The sequence below is a fragment of the Bubalus bubalis genome, chromosome 5 (assembly GCF_019923935.1).
Source record: "Bubalus bubalis isolate 160015118507 breed Murrah chromosome 5, NDDB_SH_1, whole genome shotgun sequence".
Taxonomy (NCBI): Eukaryota; Metazoa; Chordata; class Mammalia; order Artiodactyla; family Bovidae; genus Bubalus; species Bubalus bubalis.
The window spans coordinates 81,525,956-81,539,381 of NC_059161.1; the positions used below are offsets into that span (position 1 = coordinate 81,525,956).

The 13,426-nt window shown below is 41.4% G+C and overlaps 1 non-coding gene across 1 annotated transcript; it reads left to right on the top strand.

Moving 5' to 3' along the window:
* The first annotated feature begins 12,999 nt into the window (after positions 1-12,999).
* Positions 13,000-13,072, top strand: TRNAY-GUA. Its single transcript has one exon. It is a non-coding gene; the product is annotated as a tRNA-Tyr (tRNA).
* Positions 13,073-13,426: the final 354 nt, after the last annotated feature.

A 13,426-nucleotide genomic window follows, 5' to 3' on the forward strand; every position in this document is an offset into this window, starting at 1 on the left:
CTTGGTTTTCTCATATGTTAAATGGCAACAATGTAAGGAGACCACTTACCACACAGTACACAAAGTAGCATTGTGAGGCAAATGCTTACTCAGCAGAGTTCGCGATGCGTAGAAAGCACTAAGAAATGTAAGTCATTATGTAGTTGTCGTTAATATTTATTATTATTATTACTACCACCACTTCTTGTCTGAGTTTAGTTGGCAGTGAGAACAGCTTGTAGGAAGAAATAAACTTAGGAGAGGAAGAAAAAGTAAAACTCTATTTACATATCAAAACATCTTAGAGCAGGAAACAGATCTTGTTGGGGCTTATTCTTTAATATAGAAACTGAGGCAATGAGCTATGGAATTGCAGATCAAGGCTATCCAGTGAGTCAGTAACGGAACCTGGCACCCAGCCCAGAAATGGGTTTCCTGAGGATAATTATAAAAGGTGTTCAAGTTTCATTTAGTGAGATTTCCTAACAGAAGGGTGTCCTACTTTCTCTACCTTAGCATCAGCTTGAAGGCCATCAAGCAGAGAAAGTCACATGGACACATGCATTGATGACAGAAGGTACAGGAATAAAGCAAATTTTAAAACTATGAAGACAAAGGATGATAAACTCTCTGAAATAAATTGCTCTTCTTAGAGCTCTCATGGGGCTTCAGAATGTTGATAAATAAGATGAGCCATAACTATTCATCCCACTACAAAGATAGAGGTCATGGAAAAGTGCTATAGAATGACCTACTTGGACACAAACAGAAACACTGCACACACTCACTGGAGATTTTTTTCTTTAAGTGCTTTGCCCTCATCTTCATTTACCTTCAAGATACACAGTAAATGTCCACTACATAATGATTAGATCAGGAACTTCCCTGATGGTCCAGTGGCTAAGACTTTGTGCTCCCAATACAGAGGGCCTGGGTTTGATTCCTGGTCAGGGAACTAGGAACCAAAATAGCCTTCATACCACAAGTAAAAGATTCTGTGTGCTGCAACTAAGACCCAGCACAGCCAAACAAATAAATATACAAACAGCTTTTTTCAAAAAATACCAGCTAGATCAAACGCATACTGCCTCTCATTGTTATGCCATCATTAAATCTCTGCTGCTGCTGCTAAGTCGCTTTAGTCGTGTCTGACTCTGCGCTACCGCATAGATGGCAGCCCACCAGGCTCCCCCATCCTTGGGATTCTCCAGGCAAGAACACTGGAGTGGGTTGCCATTTCCTTCTCCAAATCTCTAGATCTAGATAATTGAATGCAGCTATGTTCCTGCTACCAGACACATTTAAAATTGCAATTAAAATGTAACCTGGTACATCTAAACCTCTTCTGTCATTTAGTCCCCACATTAATTCCCTCTGATGAGACAATCACCCTTCTCACTCAGGCAGTTTGGATGAGAATGATGTGACACCCTTAGCTCAAGGGGAGAATGTGGACTTCCCTGGTGGTCCAATGGGACCAATGAAGGGAACATGGATTTGATCCCTGGCCCAGGAAGATCCCACATGTCATGGGGTAACTAAGCCAGTGTGCCTCGACCATTGAACCTGCATATCACAACTCCCAAGCCATGTGCCCTAGAGCCTGTGCTCCCCAACAGGAGAACCCACCCAAAGAGAAGCTTGTGCGCCACAATGAAGAGAAGCCCCCATTCACCACACTAGAGAAAGCCCACCTGCAGCAACAAAGATGCCGCACAGTCAAATAAATACACAAACAACTTTTAAATGGGGGGTGTAGGCGACACAGGACTAGATAATTAGAGCATCATGTTGTTCTGGGCCTAATAATCAGCTCAGAACATGTGACACAAAGGGGCCAACAAGAACAAAGAGACTTCTTCCTGAAGCTGCAGGTGAAGAGGTCAAGATTCTCTTCCACTGGACTTAAACCTGGGAGTATGCAACCCAACCCCACCCAGGGTCTGAGCATAAAGGCAGAAAGTAGAACACAGAGCGGAAAGACAAAACAAGCCACATCCCAATGATGTTGCTTGACCCCCTGAATTCAGTAGTGGTCAGAGTCAGCCTATCACCCTCGGATATTTAGTTATGTGGACCAATAAATTCTCCTTATTAAATGAAGCCTATTCAAGTTTGCGAAGAGTTGACTCATTGGGAAAGACTCTGATGCTGGGAGGGATTGGGGGCAGGAGGAGAAGGGGACGACAGAGGATGAGATGGCTGGATGGCGTCACCGACTCAATGGACACGAGTTTGAGTGAACTCCGGGAGTGGGTGATGGACAGGGAGGCCTGGCGTGCTGCAATCATGGGGTCGCAAAGAGTCGGACACGACTGAGAGACTGAACTGAACTGATTCAAGTTTGTTTATTTCTACATTTATCACTTAAACTTAGTTAGTGTATTAGTCTTCTCAAGCTGCTAAAAAAAAGTATCACATACCAGGTGCTTTAAACAACAGAATTTTATTTTCTTATAGTGCTGGAGGCTAGAAGTCCAAGAGCAAGGTGCTGGCAGGTTTGGTTTCTTCTGATGCCACTTAGCTGGCAAATGGCCACCATATCTCCATATCCTCACACAGTCTTTCCTCTGTGTATTCATGCTTGCTGTCTCTCTTTATATGTTCAAATTTCCTCTTCTCATGAAGATGCTAGTTTTGCTGGATTAGGACCAGCTCTCATGGTCTCATTTTTAACTTTATCAGCTCTTTTGTGTGTGTGTGTGTGTGTGTGTGTATAATAAAGTTTTATTAAAGCATAAAGGAGATAGAGAAAGCTTCTTTTTTTTATTTCCATAAAAAATTTTATTAAAAAATTTTTTTAATTTATTTTATTTTTTAACTTTACAATATTGTATTGGTTTTGCCATATATCAACATGAATCCGCCACAGGTATACACGTGTTCCCCATCCTGAACCCTCCTCCCTCCTCCCTCCCCATACCATCTCTCTGGGTAAAAAATTTTAAAATTATGTGCTCTAGTTCTATGAAAAATTCTTCAATGGGTATTGTATTGAATCTGTAGATTGCCTTGGATAATATGGTCATTTGAATAATACTGATACTTCCAGTCCAACAACACAGTGTATCTTTCCATCTGTTTGTGTCATCTATATTTTCAATATGCTGCTGCTGCTGCTGCTGCTGCTAAGTTGCTTCAGTTGTGTCCGACTCTGTGCGACCCCATAGACAGCAGCCCAACAGGCTCCCCCGTCCCTGGGATTCTCCAGGAAAGAACACTGGAGTGGGTTGCCATTTCCTTCTCCAATGCTTGAAAGTGAAAAGTGAGAGTGAAGTTGCTCAGTCGTGTCTGACTCCTAGTGACCCCATGGACTGCAGCCCACCAGGCTCCTCCATCCATGGGATTTTCCAGGCAAGAGTACTGGAGTGGGGTGCCATTGCCTTAGAGAAAGCTTCTGACACAGGCATCAGAAGGGGGTAGAAAGAGTACCCCCTTGCTAGTATGGGCAATGGAGTTATATACTCTCCAATGAATCCAAAGGATGTCTGGAGGTTGTAAAGACCTCACCAGACCTACTCCCATAATTTAAATTTTAAGATAACAGAATTAGCCAGAAGGTTTAATCCAGAGACTGTCCTCAGGCAGGATACATTATTGCTATATAATCCTAAGGAATGTAGAGGGGGAAAAAAAGTTTGTCCTTTCTTCCTCCTTGAGAATTCCAGACCCCTCTCTCCTTGGGGACCCCTAGACTTCTTATCAACCTGCCTAGGAAATGACTCTCTCATTCCCCCTCTTTTCTTTTAGGAGAATTATGTTGCCAGAGAAAGGGGAGTCATTTTCATTCCAAAACTAATTCCTGCTGTTTAGGGGCATGGCCCCTAAATTGTTGAGGCAATATATTCTCCTAATCCTCATAGTGAGGGTCTCTGATCCAGCGGCCCCAAGGAATAGTTGGAGGAGGCTGCGGCACTCGTAGGCGCTTAGACACCATTTGTAACGTAAAAACCTTCATGCGACCAGAAACAAAACCAATTACACAGTTACAGAGGCCAGGCAAAATAGTTCATTAAAACAAGTTAAAATCAAGATTAAAAGTCATATTATGTCCATAGTTACATCAGTCCATCTTAAGGTTGTTAAATGTCATCAGTTTAAGAAGAGACATCACATATGACTGTTGTCGAAGGTATTTGCAGACTTGGAGAAAGTCTTTTCCTTGAAGTGGAAATGTCCACCACAAGAAGCCTTCCACTAAAGAGGGGAGTGCTCCGCAGACCCAGCAGTTAGACTGATTATGAAATGCAGCGTAGGAGTGAGCCCAGGACAGGAAGGCATTGTCTTGAGAATCAAATGGATTTTTAGAGTCAGCAGAAGTAGGCACACATAGATTATCAGGCCCATCTTTTGGCTCATCCAGACAGTCCCATTATGGAAGTGGATCAGGAAGAAAGTTTCATCACCTCTTTAAAGGCCCTCTCTTCTAGTAGAGTCACATTCTGAAGTACTTGGAGATTGGGCTTCAACCTATGAATTTTAGCAGATACAATTCTGCCTATAATCACCAGGAAGAGTGAAAAGGAGACTTCAGAGTGCCAATTATTCTGCAATGGATAAAAATATCAAATCCCTATGTTGTATTATTGTTCAGTCACTGAATCATGTCTGACTCTTTGCAACCCCAGGCACTGCAGCATGCTAGGCTTCCCTGCCCCTCAAAATCTCCCAGGGCTTGCTCAAACTCACGTCCACTGAGTCGATGATGCCATCCAACTATCTCATCCTCTGTCACCCTCTTCTCCTCCTGCCTTCAATCTTTCCCAGCATCAGGGTTTCTTCCAATGAGTCAGTTTGCTGTATACCTGAAAATAATATATTATTGTAAGTCAAGTATGCTTCAGAAAAAAAAGAGTTCAGAAAAACAAACAAGAAAATTATCAAAGGAACTATATGAAAGGATTTACCAAAGATAAGCATTCTAAACCAAAAGGGTCCACCAATTCTGCAGCACAATGAAAACATATTCTCATCTAGACCCTCCATTGTGATATTTTAAAATGGTAAAGAAAAAGACCCTGTGAGATGTTAGAGTGAAATTATAGGTCACCCACAAAGGAACAAAAATAAAACTGGCATCAGGCTTCTAATACTGGGCATTAGAAGACAGTGGAGAGGGAAGGGACATAGCTATACCTAAGGCTGATTCATGTTGATGTTTGGCAGAAAGCAACACAATATTGTAGTGCAATTATCCTTCAATTAAAAGTAAATAAATTTTGTTATAAAAAGCACACAGTAAACACACATATAAAGAAAATTTCATCATACAGAATTGAAAATGGAAAAAAAGACAGTGGAATAATGCCTTCAAAGTTCTAGGGAAAAATACATTTTCAATCCTGAATTCTCTACCCAGACAAACTATCACTTATATTGAGGGCAGAATAAAAGCATTTCTAGGTATTCAAAGCCCAAAATTTATTTTCAATATGCCTTTCTGGGAAAGCTGTTGAAGATATGCTCCAGCAAAACAAGATTAAACCAAGAATAAAGAAGATGCAGCCTCCAAATAACTAAAGCAGTGAGGAAGTCCCAGAGTGACAGCCATGCAGCATCTAGGGAGCAGTGAGCAGAGGGGGGAGGCTATTTAATAGAATGCCTACTCAGATTAAGTACTTGGGAATAAATTAAGGATATAATAAAAGCAAACAATGCCAGAAAAAGAAAGGAATTAAGGACTCTACATAAAACCTAAAACATTCTATAAGAGAGAAAATATAATCATGGTACAGAATCAGGCTCTGCACTAAGCAGTTAAGATGATCTTCAGTTCTTAAACTTAACCTACATACAAAGCACAGGTGCAGTCATGGCTCTGATACAGAATATAAATGTCAATCTTAACAATGTGGAAGTTTGAATGACAGAAGTTGAGAGGGGAAGACAGGAAGGAGAACTGAAAGGAAGGGTCGAAATGCCCTAAAATGTCTCATTTTCTAAGCAGGGGAGTAAAAAAAAAAATGTCTATAGCTGAATAAGAAACAAAGTGATAAGTTTATGACAAAGTTTCAAAGGAAATTATAAAAGGACTGGAATAGTGAACTTCCCTGGTGGATAAGAATCTGCCTTTCCATGCAGGAGGTGCAGGCTCCATCCATGGTCAAAGAACTAAAATCCTACATGCTGTGGGGCAACTAAGCCCATGAGCCACAACTAGAGAACGCCCTTGTACCTCAGCGAACGTCCCATGAACCACAATGAAGACCCAGCACAGCCAAAGTAAATAAATAAACTTTTTTAAAAAAGAACTGGAATAGTGACATAGCTAAATTAAAAGGTTGAGGGAAGAGAGATGGAGGATGATAAAATCCTTAATAGATCAATGGCAAAAATTCGATAACTATTTTCTAAAATTGGTGAATCAAAAAGCAAGACTATAAATGCTTTATTTAGAGAAATGGAAAGTAATTCCAAAAGAAAGAGCAAAAGGATTACAAGTGGCTGCCCTAGGGAAAAGGACAGGAGTTCAGAAGAGATTAGGCAAGAGACTGTGGTTTTATCACCAGAGTGCTATACCATTTCATTTATTAACCAAGGTCAGTTATCTTATAAACTTATTCTAAAATTTTTAAAGTTTCCCATGGGATCATTGCCAATTTGCTTTTAGGCCCTTGCTTCATGTACAGATCCTAATTCTCATGGGCAGTAGCCAGGTCCTAGCGCCAAAAAGTCCTTGGGCTCAACTCTCTGTCTTTTCATCCACCTTGCTGTGAACATCATAAGTAATTTAGCTTCCGTGATCTTCCATAGGTCAAGGGCCTTTAATAGCATTTTGGGTTTATATATTGCCTTTCATCTGAGGACTGCGGCGCACGTTACAACACTATCTCACCACGTTCCCGTGGAGCAGGTAGGAGGCAGCTGCTATTAACCCCATTATATATATGGGAAAACTGAGGTGCAATGTACTCTCATAACCAACCTGTTGGGTTTGTTCTGTCATTCAGAATTAAGGGGGTACCTGCTGAGCCTCAGGATCCTTATAAGGGACTCTGGGAGATTTAACCTGGTTTTTGGTTTTGTATTGTTTTCTTTAAGTCCTGTAAAGGATTATTTATGTAGACACTAGTGAGCAGGCTTAATTATGGGCTTCATCTGTTCCCTCTTTTGGCTGAGTGATCTGGGGCCAATGAAGGGTGGAGCCATGGCAAGAAGGGAGTTAAATCAAGAAATTAAGAAGGAAAGAGGATGAGGAAGGAGAAAGGAAGATCTAGTTAATTGTGGGTAGTCGTACCATTCACTAAATAGATCAGAAAGTATTTATGCCCCGCCCACTCCCAGTAGGTTTTTAACTCAATGCTTGATACCAGTGAGAATTCAAAGTCTAGAACTAGTGTTCATTGATCAATAGTTTGTAATCTGCTTGGATTCATAAGAAATATGCATATTGAAAAAGATGGAAACAACACTGCACTGGAAGATAGAATCAGAACAGTAAGTGAAATAAGTTGTCAGGGGAGCGTAAGGTGAGCCAGGGCTCAACAGTCATTTTTTCATCTTGAATTTCTTTACTGAGCATCCACTGTAGACCAGGCCCTGTGATATAGGCTGAATATGTGATATCTAGTTCCTGCTTTCATGGGTTCACAATGATTGGCAGGAGCGTGTGGTGGGAAGGGGTGGTCAGAAAAGTCTCCCCCAGAAAGTAGTATCTATAAACTGAGACCTAAATAAAGATTGAATGTGGTGTCTGTGGAGTGGGCAGAGAGCTTTTGGGTCGGGGGAGGGTATGCTTGACAGGGAAGGACAGGGAAGAAAAGCGTCAGGGAGAAAGAAGGGCTTGGGCTTGAATTTAAGAATCTTTCCCGAGGTTACCCAGCTTTCTCCTCTTAGGCCAGGACTCTTCCCTTCACTGATACTCTTTTGCCTAATTAAGTTTTTAAGAAAATATTCCTGCTCCATCTCCAAATCTATCTTTCTCTACTTTTGCCTACCTTGAACAATGGCATCAAGAGAATGGGTTTGTTTTTTTTAAGTATTCTTTAAAAATTCCTTATTAAGAATATGTTCTTGCTTGTGTGACCTCACTTCATTGCTCATAATCATTTCCATCACCACAAAGTAACATCCTGAATCTGACAAAGGACACCAAGATCAGATCAAGGATTTATTTGCAAGATGATTGACATTATTACTATTAATAATAAAGTTTTATTAATAAATATTTTATTACTATAGCATTATCAAAATCAGCATAAATACTTACACTACAATCATTACTAATAGTTGTAAATTTAATTGTTTCATAAGAATCCTGAAGCGTTCTTGGATTTTCCCATGAGCTTGGGCTTCCCTGTTGGCTCAGCTGGTAAAGAGTCTGCCTGCAATGTGTGAGACCCAGGTTCAATCCTGGGTTGGGAAGATCCCCTGGAGAAGGGAATGGCTTCCCACTCCAGCATTCTGGCCTGGAAAATTCCATGAACCCCAGTATTCTGGCCTGGAGAATTCCATGTACTATATAGTCCAGTCCATGGAGTCAGAAAGAGTCAGATATGACTGAGCAACTTTCACTTTCTTAGCAAAGAGGCATGTAGTGTCCCAGGGGTAATTTTGTTTTAGTTAAATTAAAAGCTAAATAAGAGAATCTATGCTCTGCTGTTCTGTTCTTGCAGTTCTTTCCTCACTGGTGTTTTATGCTCTTATGAGGAGCATAAGATCATAAGCTCTTATGCTCATAAGCTCATAAGCTCTTATGCTCCTCTTAAGCTGCCTCTAAAGGTCATGCTTTCAGGCTCAGTCTTGTCTGACTCTTTGCAGCCCCCTGGACTGTAGCCCACCAGGCTCCTCTGTCCATAGGGTTATCCAGGCAAGAAGACTAGAGTGAGTTGTTATGTCCTCCTCCAGAGGATCTTTCTGATCCAGGGATCAAACCTGAGTCTCCTGAATCTCCTGCATTGGCAAGCAGATTCTTTACCACTGAGCCACCTGGGAAACCCATATTTGGTTACAGAAGAGTTGCTCATATTCACCAAGAAATCTGGTCTGATCTGTCCTTTGGAGGGACACACAGTAGCCATGGGTAGGCTATTAGACTCTTGGGTGCCTTCTGCAAGCACTAAAACCCTAGAAAAGGTGAAGTTCAGTCCAAATTTCTCCCACCTGATCTTTGAAAAAGGAGTTAAAAAAATTTTTGTTTTCTTAACTAATTTTTGTTGGAGTATAGTTGATTTTAAATGTTGTGTTAGTTTCAGTATATAGCAAAGAGAATTAGCTATATACGTACATATAGCCACTCTTTTTAAGATTCTTTTCCCATGTAGGTCATTACAGAGTATAACCTGTGCTTATACAGCAGATTCTTGTTAGTTTTCTTATATAGACAAGTGTGTATATGTCAGTCTTAGTCTCCCAATTTATCCCCCCCACTTTTAATCATAAATTTGTTTTCTACATCTGTGACTCTATTTCTGTTTTATAAATAAGATCATTTGTATAATTTTTTTAGATTGTAGCACTATTTACAAAGACCAGGATAGAATAAACCTGAATGTCCACTGATGGATGAATGGATAAAAAAGATATGATACATATATGTGATGGAATATTACTCGGCCATAAAAAAAGAAAGAAATAATGCCATTTGCAGCAACATGGATAGACCTAGAGATGGTCATACTGAGTAAATCAGATAGAGAAAGACAAATATCATATGATATCACTTATATGTGTAATCTAAAATAAAATGTTTAAATACACATGAAAGCTATTCAGTAACTTCAGTAGAGAGGCTGAGGTGATGAGACTATCTGCTTGAATCAGAGGAGCAGGAAATTACAAATGGACATTAAACTTTAGGCAAAGTCATGGAACCTCAGACACCAAGAGAAATCAAAATTCAATTTTGATTGGATTGCCCACTTGATTTTCCATTCCTTCCCATTAAGAGATCATGCCAGTCTCCCATAGCCTGACTGAGGCCTGTGAGTCTAAGTGGGTGATCAAAGTAGACAAGTCAGCTGTTTGTGGGGTAAACTGGAGAGGAAGTTCCTATCGTCCTTTTAAATAATAAACAAATGAATAAATAAGAAAAGGCCTTGTATATATACTCTTAATTTCCTGTTTAATAATTATCTAGTTTATAAAGACATATGAACCATGTATGTGCAGTTTGTGCTTTAAAATACTGAACGATAACTACTAAAAGAAAAATCATCACTAATTCTGAAGTTGTTTTTGATATTGCATCTCCAGTGTCAATTCTGAAGACAAGCAGACAGGACTGCTTTTTAATCATGAAGGATTGTACCTGTTTGTCTCTGCCCACTCCTGGAAGCTCTTTCTAAAAATGCAGAAAAATAACTCAGAATAGGAGATGAGGTCACAAAGCTGCTGCTGCTAAGTCACTTCAGTCATGTCCGACTCTGTGCGACCCCATAGACAGCAGCCCATCAGGCTCCCCCGTCCCTGGGATTCTCAAGGCAAGAACACTGGAGTGGGTTGCCATTTCCTTCTCCAATGCATGAAAGTGAAGAGTGAAAGTGAAGTCACTCAGTAGTGTCCGACTCTTAGCAACCCCATGGACTGCAGCCCACCAGGCTCCTCCATCCATGGGATTTTCCAGGCAAGAGTACTGGAGTGGGAAGGTCACAGAGCAGGAAGTGCCAATGTATTTTGGGAAGATGAAAAGCAGGGGCAAGTGTGGTGCCTAACTTTGTCAGAAGGGAGAAAGCTGAATTCTAAATATCTGCAGAGGAGGACACCAACATGAATCCCACAGAATCCAGCCCTACAATTTAGAAAAGATTTACCTGGTTTGGAAGATAGGGGTGGAGGATAAACTGAAAAAATCTTGTGGTCCAAGCATCCATCTAGGATCTCTGCATCCAGCCAGAAGACAGTTTAAAAAAAAGACAGAGAGGATGGAGAATCACACATGAGAAGTTATACTGGGCCAGGTCCAAAAGTACCACACATCACGACGGCCTGTGTTCCACTGACCAGAATGTAAGCACATGGCCACACCTTCCCGCAAAGGAAGCTGGGAAATGTAAGCTAGCTCTGTGTCAAGAAGGAAAAGGTTTTGGTGATCGTATAGCAGTTCCTGCCACAGGCTAAACTCTTCTAATTGATAGAGCAATGTATAATGTTCAAGCAAGGAACTTTACCAATTTCATTTCAGTCATACCTTCTCAGTGCTATTATGGGTGCTCTCTGAACATTAGATCCTTTGGTAAAAGGATAAACCACAACTCACTCAAGATTGACTCTGTATGTTTAACAATAATGTTGTATAGTGTTTACCCTGTGCCAAGCATGGTTTTAAGTGTATAATAGAGATAAGGGAAAGATTTCACTGATGTAGTTATCAGCACAAACACAAATATAAGCATAGCTCTAACTGAGTTCTGTACAGAGTTCTCTCATTATTTCAATTTTATGTTTATATACATAAAATTACTTAATCCTCACAGCAACATTGTGAGATAGATGTAATTATCCCCATTTTACAGAGGAGAAAACTGAGACTTGGAGAGGCAATCAGGTAACTGGCCCTGATCACTCAGCAAGTGGCAGAGCTGAGATGAGAAGTCAGCTGATCTGGTTCCAGAGTCTATGCTCTTAAGTGGAAACACCTCCTCAGAGAGGACAATTAAGGACTTAGTAGTCAGTGTTCCCTGGTGTAATGTGAGTGGGTAGCATTTATTGAGCATTTAATCTGCATCAGGCACCATCACATGATGTTTTGTGACTGGTACCTTTCTATTGATGAACAGGGATTTGCATATTGATGAACAGGTACTTTGCATCCTCACCACAACCCTATGAGATATGAGCGTTATAGTCCTGTTATTATGATGCTCCCCATTTTGGAGATAAGGAAACTGAAACACAGGAAAATGTGAGTAACTTATCCAAATGCGTACAGCTAATTAAGTGACCAAACAAGGCTATTAGTGCCCAAAGGCTTTGTGCTATGCAACACTGTAAGACATGAACACTGGACTTCTCTGGTCATACAGTGGATAAGAATCTGCCTGCCAGTGTAGGGGACACAAGTTCAACCACTGGTCTGGGAAGATTCCACAAGCCACAAATCAACTAAGCCTGTGTACTACAAACACTGAGCCTGCGCTTTAGAGCCCATGAGCTGCAACCAATGAGCCGGGCGCACTACTGAGCCCGCCTGCTGCAACCCCTGAAGCCCATGCTCCTGAGGCCTGTGCTCCCCGACCAGAGAAGCCACTGCATTGAGAAGCCCGCATGCCACAACAGGAGAAAGCCCACGTGCAGCAACAAGACCCAGCACAGTCAAAAATAAATATTATTTTTAAAAAACAGAAATGAACATCATGAGACACATAGCAGAGAATCAATAGGGCTTGGGAGGAGGAGAAGCTTGGACTGGATCCCAGGGAAACCACTTCTTTGGCTGTGCATTTAGACTGTATCTTTAGAGGGATGGAACTGGACATGTGGGAGAACTCTGTATAGAACTCAGAGCTATGGGTCCATCTGTGTTTGTGCTAAGAACTACAGGAGTGAAGCTTTTCTTTTATCTCTGTGCAGTCCCTCTCGGCATTGTGACCAGTATCTGGACAGAGAGAAATGGGCCACTGCAGTCAGGGTTCTGGTGACCAGAGAGGCAGACGCGATGAGCACATCGCTCCGTGACATACTAACGCTTTCAGTGTTTGTGAGCATGCCTCGGGTTCCACATGCCACACGGGAGCATGTGAGTGTGTGGCAAATTCTCACCAGCAAATGAAACAATTACACACACTCAAGTTAGAGTTCTACCTGTCCATCTATTAGCTAATTGTAAGACCTCAGGCAATTTTTTAATTCTCTCTGAAGCTCAGGTTTCTCCTTGGTAAAATAATGCTTCTCTCACAGGGTCACTATATTAAATGTATATGAAACTTCTTTATAAATCAGAAGCTTAATTCAAGAATATAAGTTAGTGCATATATATGTATATAATATATATATATTTGTTGTTCAGTCACTAAGTCGTGTCCAACTCTCTGTGCCCCATGAATTGCAGCATGCCAGGCTTCCAGATTTGAGGCCTGAACTTTCCTGGTGGCTCAGACGGTAAAGTGTCTGCCTGTAATGCAGGAGACCCAGGTTTGATCCCTGGGTCAGGAAGATCCCCTGGAGGAGGGCATGGCTGCCCACTCCAGTATTCCTGCCTGGACAATCCCATAGACAGAAGAGCCTGGTGGGCTACAGCCCATGGGGTCACAAAGAATCGGACATGACTGAGCGACTAACACTTTGAAGACTACCCTCCCCATGGAGGCCAGCACGTCTGGACACTCTCTACAGGGAGGAGCAGTGCAGGGAGGCCTGAGAGCCCAGCATTGATGCTGGTGGAACAGCCCAAGATCAGAAGGTCATCTCCATACCATAAGAGCACACAATGAGAACTGTGAACTCTCTCTCGGTTCCCTGCTCTTGGGAAAGCTGGTTCTTCTTTTATCCTGTTTCTTCATCTGAATAA